We start from the raw sequence: 11889 nt of genomic DNA on the forward strand, positions 1-11889 counted from the left end.
ATCCATTCTAAGTGGAAATCTCCCGTAAATTGATACTTTACAAGGTATGGGGCTCCTGATGTACATGACTATTATAATATAATCATATTGCGGTTTGAAAATGATTTAGACTACAGAAAACGGTGATTCTTTACAATAATATAGGCACAGCTAATAAATTTAACGCACAATTAATGCAAAATATTTCGGGAAAATCCACTTAAGCATCCAGCAAATAATATGCACAGATTTGGAATAAATTGAATGGAATTCTTCTTTGAATGAAACATCACCTTAAAATCGATATATCTCAAACCAACCTGTGTTCTATAACACAACAAATGTCTCTCGCCAAGTTTGTACAATAGCACATGCACGTTGTTAGTTATGCTCATCTTCACATGTTATAACAACTTCAGTTATTACAATAAAATTCTACTGAGTAGTAAATCTAGTTTCAGGTAGTGCTTCAATTATAATGCACGACGAAATATCTTCTAGTAGAGATATTGATGAAAATCGGAACTTTCAGTAATACAGTAATATCAAATTCAACGGAATTATTATTTATACTGGGCAACACTTCTATACCGAATTCCATTTCAATGTGAATCTAAATGTAATACGCCCGAATTACATTTTACCATATCTATGTCACAATCTCATTAACAATTATAACGGAAAACAAACGAAAAAAGAAGCAACGTTTAGGTGCATTTACATAACACATAGATATATTTATATAACACACAAACAAAATAATGTTCTGAATTGCAAGTAGCATCTATAAGACCCGCTGAACACACATCAAATATATATATATATATATATATATATATATATATATATAATTTGTAGGACTTTATAAATGTTGGATTTCGGTTAAGCGTTCTGTATCTAGTTCTGGAAATTGTGTTTTGTAAACGACAGACTATGCTGTTGATCTTGCAGATGTTTGCGTGTCCATATACGTAAATATTATGAAGTGAAACCAATGGTAATCGTTTTTTATTTCGTATATTTTCATTTGTCTTGCTTATTTTTACATTTTGTTCTTTTTTTGAGGCGATTTGACGTCTATGTTTAGCATATAGACTGTCAACTTTTAGTGGTCAGTCCTCTAAATTTACATATATATATATATATATATATATATATATATAAAGAAATTATATCAGGCAAGGAAAAGAATTCAAAGAATTTGTATCACCACAAAAAGCACGCACCCAGTACATCGCTACTGCAAATTTCAGAACCTGCATATTTTCCAAATAAAAAACAAATTTGCTGAAGAAAAGCTACTTGTATTTATAACAAAGCAAAACACGCAAACATAGTCGTGTAGTGGCATTATTGATAAATAGAGAATAATTAACATGGCAGCCTCCGCAGTGTTCATTACCGTTACCGACATAGAGTGGTATAATGCATATAGGCCTCGCATATACTCCTGGAATGGAGCCAATACGTTAAATCTGTGTTGTTATTCTCACCATCACAAATGAACTGAATTAACGATTGGCTCTTTCAAAGCTAGTAACAAGTCACACATTAGTCTAGAAATTAAAAAGTAATTCTCTTCATTTATTATAGTATGAAATAATATTTCAAAAACTAGCTAATACGAATTTTTGATACGTCGGTTGTAAATAACCACGGCACTCGCTCTGAAGTAAAGCTATAAATTTATGCACTTCCAAGGTGTATTTCTAAACAGATCCTTTCTGAATGTTTTGTTTTTACTTAAGCTTAAATACAAACAAACCATATTGGATGGAAACAGCAACTGAGTATACTATATCCTGGATCTAGGTAGTCACTTGGCCGAATCTTTGACAGCATCCGACAATTGGCTCGTAGTAATTACGAGGAGTACCCAAAAGAAACCAGGATTTTGCAATATTATATTATCTTTATTTTACGAGTGTGCACTTTAATCGCCTTTAAAGTATTCATCATTTGAAGCAATGCATTGCTTCAGAGTCGTTTTCTACAATTCGAAGCATTCCTAGATTTCTTGCGATGGGATGACTTTCAACGCCTGTCATTCTTTCATCACCTCTTCTAGATCTGCAACACATTTCTCATTCAAGAGAACAGACAAAAACGTCGCAGGGAGCAATATTGGGTGAATAGAGTGAGTGTGTAATTGGGGTCATGCAAAAAGAAAAAAAACTGGGTTCAAGGTGGTGTTTGAAGAAGCATTATCGTGAAAAAGCCACCACTCCCCAATTTGCCATAGGTCGAGCGTTTTCGTCTCGCCGTGTCTCACAAACACTTCAGAACTCCCAGGTAAAATGTCTGGTTAATAGTTTGACCAGGAGAAATAAATACTGTGGACAATTCCTTTCGCATAGATGTAATAAATCAGCATCATATTGACATTGGTCTTCACTTGAACCTCTGTGGGGCATGGTGATATTGAATGCTTCCATTGACTTGATTGTTGCTTCGTTTCTAGATCGTAGTCGTAGCACCAGCTTCTGTCACCAGTGATAACTGTTTAAAAAGTGTTACAGATCAACTTCCAACTGCTCTTTCACTTCACTACAGGCATTCAGTCGTGACTGTTTTTGATCTTTCCTGAACAAGTGAGGTACACATTTTCCTGCAAGTCTTTTCACTCGCGATTTCGCTCTCAAAATTCGTTGGCATGAGCCCCAGGAAACACTAGTCATATCAACAAGTTCGTCAATTGTTCGGCAATAGTCCCCCAAGATCAGTTCATAAATGTTCATAATGTCTTAATTCGTTCGTGGGGTTGATGGTGGTCTTGAACGAGGTTGGTATTCAAGCGAAGAGTAACTATTTCTATAACGTGAAAACCACTTGTAAACTTGTGTTTTGCTCATGGCAGCGTCCTTGTAAGCTGCGTGAAGTATGACAACACTTTTGGATACCGTTTACTCCGACAGAAAACAGAATTTCACGGAAGCACATCTCAGCTATCGGAAAATTCGACGAAAAGGGGAGAAGCACTGCAAAACAAAGACGCACCACGTGCCAGTACGACCCATTGATCGTCACCGGTGGGCGGTCTGATGTCTAAGGATTCCATCAAGAGGTTTGTAGCGGCAAAAGCCTGAAATACAACGGGCTTGTACCACAGACAACGTTTCCGGATACTTTTAGTACAAAACACGCGTAGATGGAATTTTCTATTTATCTTCAGGGTCGAGAAATGGAATATCTATCCAGTATCGACGTTGAGAATCTACGTTTTCCTGTTGCTGTGTGTTCCAGAACTGGCTAAGCTAAGTTCTATGAGAAACTACTGAAAACATCTCTCTCATCCAATGAATTGCAGTGATTTTGAAGTAGATTTTAGAAAACCCTTTTTTGTTTACAACGAAAGCACAGAATATAACTGTAGAATTCGGATGTATTATATGGCGTGGAATCGTTAAATATCTCTTGGGCTATATGAGTTAACATTGTCTAGATGGTGGAATAATTTCAGAGTGATTTGTTGTGTATTTATTAAAAAATGAATCTAACCGGAAACACGGCCGCTTAGGATACATTACTTTGCTACTATATTACAATACAATCAACTGTACTAAAATGTTCTGTATATACAGTATCGGTTAATATTTTAAAGGTATCATTTATTACCCGCCTTTAATTACTTGCAATGGTACATGTTTCAATTCCCATCAATGAAAATTCTCCCACTTGCCTCAGGTACGTTCTAGATTTAGCATAAAAGGATATATCTACTTTAAAAAGAAAAAAAACATATCCAACTAATATCAACTAATACGTTGCATACAAAAATAAACGAATATACCTCAATGCGATGACAATGGTGAATCAGTGGGCGTTAATATTCAATGACGAGAGGGGAGAGGCGCCTTTCAAGACTCACCAACCATATAGTGTCATCAAAGAAGCATGTACATTCAAATAAACGGAAACACAATTGTAGTGGTCTAGAACTAACTTGATATCACAAATCTCTGATACACTCCCTCAAAGGAAATTAGCTAAAGTTAATGTTGATATTTGTTCATATAGCTAGACATGCACGGCTGAGATCTGGAAATGGTGGCATTTTCACAGCAGCAAATATTTAAGTTTTACGTAGGCTTTCACCATACATTTTATGATCATTTATCTCAAAAACATTACTCAATAGCCTCACCATTGTTTTGGAATACTTTCATTGCTTAAGAATGAATGACATTCACTTTAGAACGACATGCAATTTCACTATTTCGGGGAAAATATTTGTTTAACTTAATCGAGCGCTGATTAGTTTAGCGATGTTGAATGGCATCCTTCGAAAGCAGCGTGTTGCTAACCAATAGAATTTTGAACTCCAAAATGCCAATTGTTAAAACTACTAAAAACCATTCGTTTCTTTCTTTCATAGCATTCCACAACCACAAATACAAAAATATAAAGAACCAAGACAACATAAACGAAAAAGAAAGCGAAATCCTCTACAAACAGAATACGCAAACACAGCTATAAAATAAATGAAAGCGATTTTTGTAGTTAAGCAGAACAGAAGTGAATATCGTTTACAAAGATTTACAGATCATGTACTATGACATGCAGTTAATTCGGCGTGGATAAAAACGAAATCCGTAATAGCCAGACTTGAAACAATTTGTAAATGGTAGGCAGAACAAATAGCCTGCATTTAAATATGTTATTAACAATAAATAACTGAACACTCACAGCATAATTATGTACAGATCTACAATACTGTTTCGGCACCATCCTATTCTACATTGAGTTATTTCGATATTTCTATATAATCATAAACAAATCAATAGACATTCTGAAGAATACTTAACAATGATATACAAGATATGCAACTATGAGAAATACAGAAGAAAAGTAATCTTTATAGTTCTAAATTCATGTGATTTCATATCACGCTGAGACTCGAGATCTAATTTTATTTTTATTTCAGCCACTGTAATACAATGACGGGTAACTTCAAATAATTGAAACAAACTCCTCTATATTCTATCAATTTAACAATGTAAATCATTTTACATCATATAAAATTGTTTCAAAACCTATTCTGTTATGTTCTTAAGTATTGTCTATCTAGCTGTTTGCCCTGATTTATGTTTTGTAGTTGGCAGTTACATATCAAATGTTTCTAAAGGGAAAAATGTGACTGCAGAACATAAAAGTTTATAAATCCCGAAACCAAAGAAATAATCAGTAACCACTGAATAACCCTAGAGCTGATTATTTTGGTTTAAATAAAATATACATTAAGCTCAAAAACGAAGCGATAATACTATTAGTAATCTAAATTTTAGGTGAATTATGCCAGGTAAAAGTAAATGTAATATAATCTGCGAAATCTATTATAGTTTCCATTATGTTTGAAAGTAAACAATGTTATTTGTGTTCCACTCTGGAATGGCATATCCACTGTAACAATGGCTTACATTTTAAATGTATGCAAATGGACATAATGGAAGTCTGCCCCTTTATAATGAAACCTCTTCTTAAATGCTATGAACCGGCTGCTTGATGTACTTCACTAATGGAATATAATACCAGGATTATCATCAGCATATTGAAATTTCTATACTTTGATTACTAATGTCGAAATCCAATCATGGGTGATGAATTACTTGGTGTCGCGACTGTACTGAAGAAAGTCAACGCAATAAGCGTTATATATCAAATCATATATAGTGATACGATATTTGAGTTATATATCATTATAAATAACGGTCATGATAAATAACGGTCATGTTCGTCTCTCGACAAAGCACAAGCAGGATATCAGCATGAATTTTAGGCGATGTAAACTTTTAGGACACTTTGTATAAATTAAATAAACACATGTCCGACGATTCTTTGAATCGACCCTTTTTGATTGGGATATGCAGTGGTTATACAGAATCATTATGTAAACGTGCTTAAATGTGTTTACTGCAGTACTAACTATTTTCTTAATTGAAACGTTTTTCTCTCATTGGCGAACAAATCATAATTACAATTACCTCTTTAATAAAAACATTGTTAAGTCCAGCAATTTTTGCATCATCAATTTAAAATCTACCTCTAATTTCAACTTTAGTGCTTTGAAAATTATGAAAGAATTCTTTCCAAAATCTGTAACTGAAATAACAAGCGCATTTCCCTTAATTGCCAATGCCTTTTAAAAAAGCTTTTGTTCGTTGAGTGAAAAGTTCTTATGAAGATGCATGTGCATTTAATAAGCAAATGGGAGGCACTGAACATTTCCGTCAAAGAAAGTAGTCTGAACTCTAAAGACGACGCGATACAACTTTATTCGATTGCAGTTAGTCATTGAAAATCTGATTTTCTATATTGGTATATATTATTACATTTTATTTTGTGATTATTACAATAACGCGAAGTCAATAAATGGACATATATATGTATATACATACATACATACATACATACATACATACATACATACATACATACATACATGCATATATATATATTCATTCATACATACATTTATATATTACTAGCAGTATCGCCCGGCGTTGCTCAGGTTTGTAAGGGAAATAACTATAAAGCATTTTTAGAGAGTTATAGCCAAAAAATAGCAAAAAAATAGAAAAAAAATGATGGTAAATTTTTTTTGAGAGTAAAAAAGGTTGAGTTGCGTCCCCTAGACAGTCTGTGGTTTATTTTTTTTGATTCTCGACCCCATGTCGAATTTATCGATTTTTTTCAGAACTGGGGGAACTTTTCAAAATTTTCGCTTCGTTAGTTTTGAATTATGACATTGGGCTATGTGTGTGTCAAGTTTCATCAGAATCGGTTGAAAGCCGTGGTCAGGGTGAGGGTACGAGAAAACAGACACACAGAAACACGCACAGACAAACTGCCGTTTATATAGAGAGAGATTGACGTCAGAAAATTCTGAGAGAAGAAAAAATAATTCCATTTTGCAATTGAATCTCGAAGTATAACTAAAGCTGAATGATGTCATCTAAAAATGTAACACAAATATTCAATGGCAGTCGAAATAAGCCTATCCAAAAGAGTCCAATTGAAAAAGATATTAGATAATCACACATGCACGCACACACATCAAAATCCTCGCACACACATGCACACATGCATATGCACAGACACCCCCACATACAAACACACACACATACATACACACACATATATATATAAAAATAAGGATAAGATCAATATTTAAATATCGATCTTATCAAGTGGCCAGCATGGGAATAAAAAACCTTTCAAAGGTAATAATTATTATTAAAATCATAATTTAGGGTATCTAAGAGATACCACCACGCCGAAAATAGCAATCGAAACTTGACTCTAAAACCACATTATTTGTTCATATAGCACGAGGAGAGAAGACAAAGAGACAAAATTAACTAGTGGTGGTGTCTCTTAGATACCCTAAATTATAATTTTAAAAAATTATTAAATTTGAAAAGTTTTTTTTATTCCCATGCTGGCCACTCGATAAGATCGATATTTAAATATCGATCTTCTCCTTATTTATATAAATTTATATATTTATTTCGTCATTATATTCACTGCGGTGTTTATTCTGACAATATCGTACGAGGAGGTTTAAGGCGGGCAATTTAAGCTGGTGGCATACATACGTGCATATATATATGTATGTATATACGTTCGTATATGTAAGTATACCTATACGGTATGTTGTATATATATGTATATATATATATATATATATATATATATATATATATATATATATATATATATATATATATATATATACATAGTTGTATTTATTTGTTATCTGAGTGTATTCCACTGATGAAGGCAGATCATCTCTTATGTTAAGTCAGAAATCCAGGATCTGGAATTATCCAGTAATTCTTTGCTAGTTTCTTTTGTCTCTTTGTCCTCTCTCCTAGTGCTATATAAACATTTAATATGGTTTTAGAGTCAAGTTTCGACTGCTATTTTCTGCGTGGTGATATCTCTTAGACGCCCTAAATTATAATTTATATATATATGTATGTATGCATGTATGTATGTATATTATTAAATACATACGTATCACAAAACATCACCCGATAATAAATCAACGTTGCTTAATAGCAGTGAACATGTGCTCGGTGCCTTATTAAAATTGTATGCATATATAATTTTTTACATAACTCATTTATACCTAATATCTATTGTTTTTATAATGTGGCCAGAAAATAATTACACCCAGTAAGATTTATGAAGATTATTTATATGTACACGCACACGCATATATATGCACACACGTACAGATACAAACACACATGCACACACAGGGACACAAACACACACATTTAAACTTTGTCTCTCTCTCTCTCTCTCTCTCTCATATCCATACAGAGAGAACTTTATTAAATTCAAAATGAATCGAACTACAGCGTTGAAAAAAGAGTCAACTTAAAATTCGAATTGCAAACAAACCACTACGAACATGTATACATTTTCACATTCAAAAGAAAAATTTACGTGATACAAAACACTTCTGAAAAGTGCCTTTGATGTCAGTCAGTTGCCAAAGAAACTGTATTCAATTGAGCTCAATTCAGATGAAATTTTCTTTGTTTAAAAGAAGAAAAAAAAACAGTTTCAAAAACTTTGAAATCCACAAATTTGTAATCATCAGAATATAAAGTTGATTATGTGAAAATTTAATGTGAAAGTTGATTCTATAAAAATTTAAATAAGTTTATATGTCTTGATTCTTGTCTTTAGTTTTAAAACGTCATGGTAGGTGAAATGTTATTGAGAACTATCATATTACTATCATCATAGACCTGTGAGTACATTGTAAACTTTTCCTGTTTTTTTTTTATAAATAACTTGAATCATAGATTTATAACCATAAATCATAGATTTATAATTGTCATTTCCTACTGTCCGCTTGGTTCGTTTAACCACTAGGATAATTTCATGTACACTTTGTCATTCATAAACCGAACCCTAAGTGATGCTAGCCCACGGGACAAGGTACTTTTAAGAGGGAGCCTTAATTTTCCAAATCTCAGCTAGCCTGAGGGCTATACCCAATCTGTAACTAAATAATCAAACAGGAGAGCTATGGACGCCTTTCTCGACATCATTAATGCAGTTCTCATGCGGCAAATTATTACCTGTCCAACTAGGTGAAATAATATACTCGACCTGGGTTTTCCTACCAATACAGACTAAGAACATTGGTGACTCAATAGTTTAATTCTCAGTAGATTAACTTACTACTCACAATTTTGTTCTCCAAAAGCGCTTGGTCGCATAGAATAATTGAAGGGTTGCAAAGAATGCTCACCAAGAAAATAATTTCTGTCAAAAGCCTGAATGATTGGGAATGTCTGAAAATTCAGCGTTTCTACTCTCTCGAACTCCGAAAAGAGGGATATACTATCAAATTCGTATAGAAAATACTGGGAGGGCATGTTCCAAAGTTCGGCCTAGAACCTATTTAAATGTACGAACTGGTAGACACTGCCAGCTTCTGAATATATTAACTTAGAAATAAGAAGCAGAATATTCTATTGCACCAGTTTGCTATTTAGCGGTCCTAAATTTGTCAAATATCTACCAAAAGAAATCAGAATTAGGAAAGGGGCTTCTACTGAAACATGAAATAAATTACTAACTACGATATCGGGCCAGCCAACCATTGAAGGATACAGGCAGGAAAATCAGTTGGTAGAAAATCACAGCTCAACATAAAGCAACAACAACACTGAAAGAAAGTAAAAACAGTGCTCAATCTTCGTCGCCGCAGTCCTACCACAGGAACATTTATAAGAAAGATAGAATAAATGACTATAACTGTATGCAAAATCGTGCGAACCCACACACACGCACACATGAATGTGCACACATATACACACGCACGCACACATACACACACATAGATATATGCGTATGGTGACATGATGATACACACACATATATGCAGAAATAGAGAAACTGAGAAACACAGGGTATCTTGTTTCTATGGTGTAAATATCTTAAATGTGCAGAATTCTGTTATGTTTGTAACATATCATAAAAGCATGTTGAAATGCAGTTTTAAAAAAAATCTGTCTTGCAGATTAATAGAATATTTCTAGGTGTGTAAGCTTCAGAAATCGTTCGTGTCACCTGCAATACATCAATAAATAAAGTTGTAAATTATTAGCGGATCATTTGAGCTTGTTTTGAAATTATTTCTATCGTTGTATGTCTATATCTAAGTATGATACCGAAGGTAGTGGGATTTTTTGTTAGCCATCTTTCGACGGAATTTATCCATTTAAATCTATTTCGTATCAACACACACTTACCTTCAGGACATCGTTTGAAAATTCTAAAGAGACAACTAAACATACGAACGCGCGCACACACACCCGCAATTTCTCTCATTCTAATATGCAACCTAAGATTTCTGAAGTCCTAGAAACTTCCTATTTAGTGGAGAAGCCTGCTTCATTAATCTACTCAAATATAATATCCGCTTAACTTATTCAGGTGGTGTAGAAGAAATTCATACGCCGCAAACATTAATTGCGAAGTGACAATACGGGTATATGCACTTCTCTGGATCGAGACATTTAATAAACGCTACATCCCTGTAGCAATATGATTTGAACTTAAAACAGAACAGAAATATGTCCACCTTAAATGAGGCATGTAGAATAAAACGGTAAAACATCATAAATTAAAGGATTTAAAATTTCAGAACTTTCACAAAATTACAAGGCCAGCTTCAATAGTTATAACGTGCATCCATTTACCAAAACGCATGCTAATCTGTTCGGTACCAGCTTCATTTACCCTGTCGAAAGTTGGACAGCTGCAGACCAGTAGCTAGAATGTCAGAACATATGATGGTCTCCGAGCAAGTAAGGAAATATTATAAAGTCATTGCAAACATTGTAAATAAATAAAGACTCTGCATCACGTTGTTCACTTTCTTAAAAGTTGTGTACAGTCAGTTTGACTAAAGGCATCATAGCACCAATTGTCTTTACTGTAATGGCTTATGGCCTATTGCTAATATATATATATATATATATATATATAAATAAACATATTCACACACATATGTATATGTATATATTAATTTATGTAGCCAACAACTTTTGTAGTTCGATAACCAGCATTAACATAGAATGCAATGTAAGCTCATACTTTTAAAATCTTTAGGTGTGCACTGCCTTGTTTCTTTCAGTAATGCACTGTCTTTCAGCGTACACTAGTTGACTGGTTTGCGTTCAAATCCAGCCGTACGGCAGCTCAGCCCACTCTCTCACTTGCTGTAGCATATTAAACCTCAGATGGGATAACGTAGAGGGACAAGAGTAAGTACCTCAGTCTTAGAGTGACTACACATTCCTCGAAAATACGTACGGAAAGCATACCGATAATTACCAATCTATAATCTCTCACGATGATCTATGAACTTTGTAATGTGTTCATTTTTTTTCATTTCAAGCAAGCATGATTGAAGTTGCCTGTCAACTATCAATAGAAATATATGTCAATTCCCATCAATCAGTCATGTGATATTCTGTTACGTTTAATTTCTTTCTGAATCCAAAACTTCCCTAGCAACTTCGACGGATAACCCTGCATATTAACTTTTTTCAAGATCAGAGTCACGTGAATGAGTATGTTTATTATTCAAAATGGACGGAGGATGCTGCGTGTTTAGGCATCGTAAGTACCTTTCACTAGTAATCTCTAACGCTTTTAAAGTCAAAACTTAATTTAAGTTCCTGAAAACCTAATTCCTGAAAATATCTAATTCATGTTAAATTCTTACTAACGTCAAACATGAGCATGCTGGGACCTCCTTAGATCAATAAATTCAAAGCATATTTTAAGTAAATAACGTGTTATTGTAGATTGGGCACACAGAAACATTTTCGAAATCTGATAAAACCTAAAATCTCAGGTGACACATCTCATATTTAC

Source organism: Octopus sinensis, linkage group LG1, assembly GCF_006345805.1.
Source record: "Octopus sinensis linkage group LG1, ASM634580v1, whole genome shotgun sequence".
Lineage (NCBI taxonomy): Eukaryota > Metazoa > Mollusca > Cephalopoda > Octopoda > Octopodidae > Octopus > Octopus sinensis.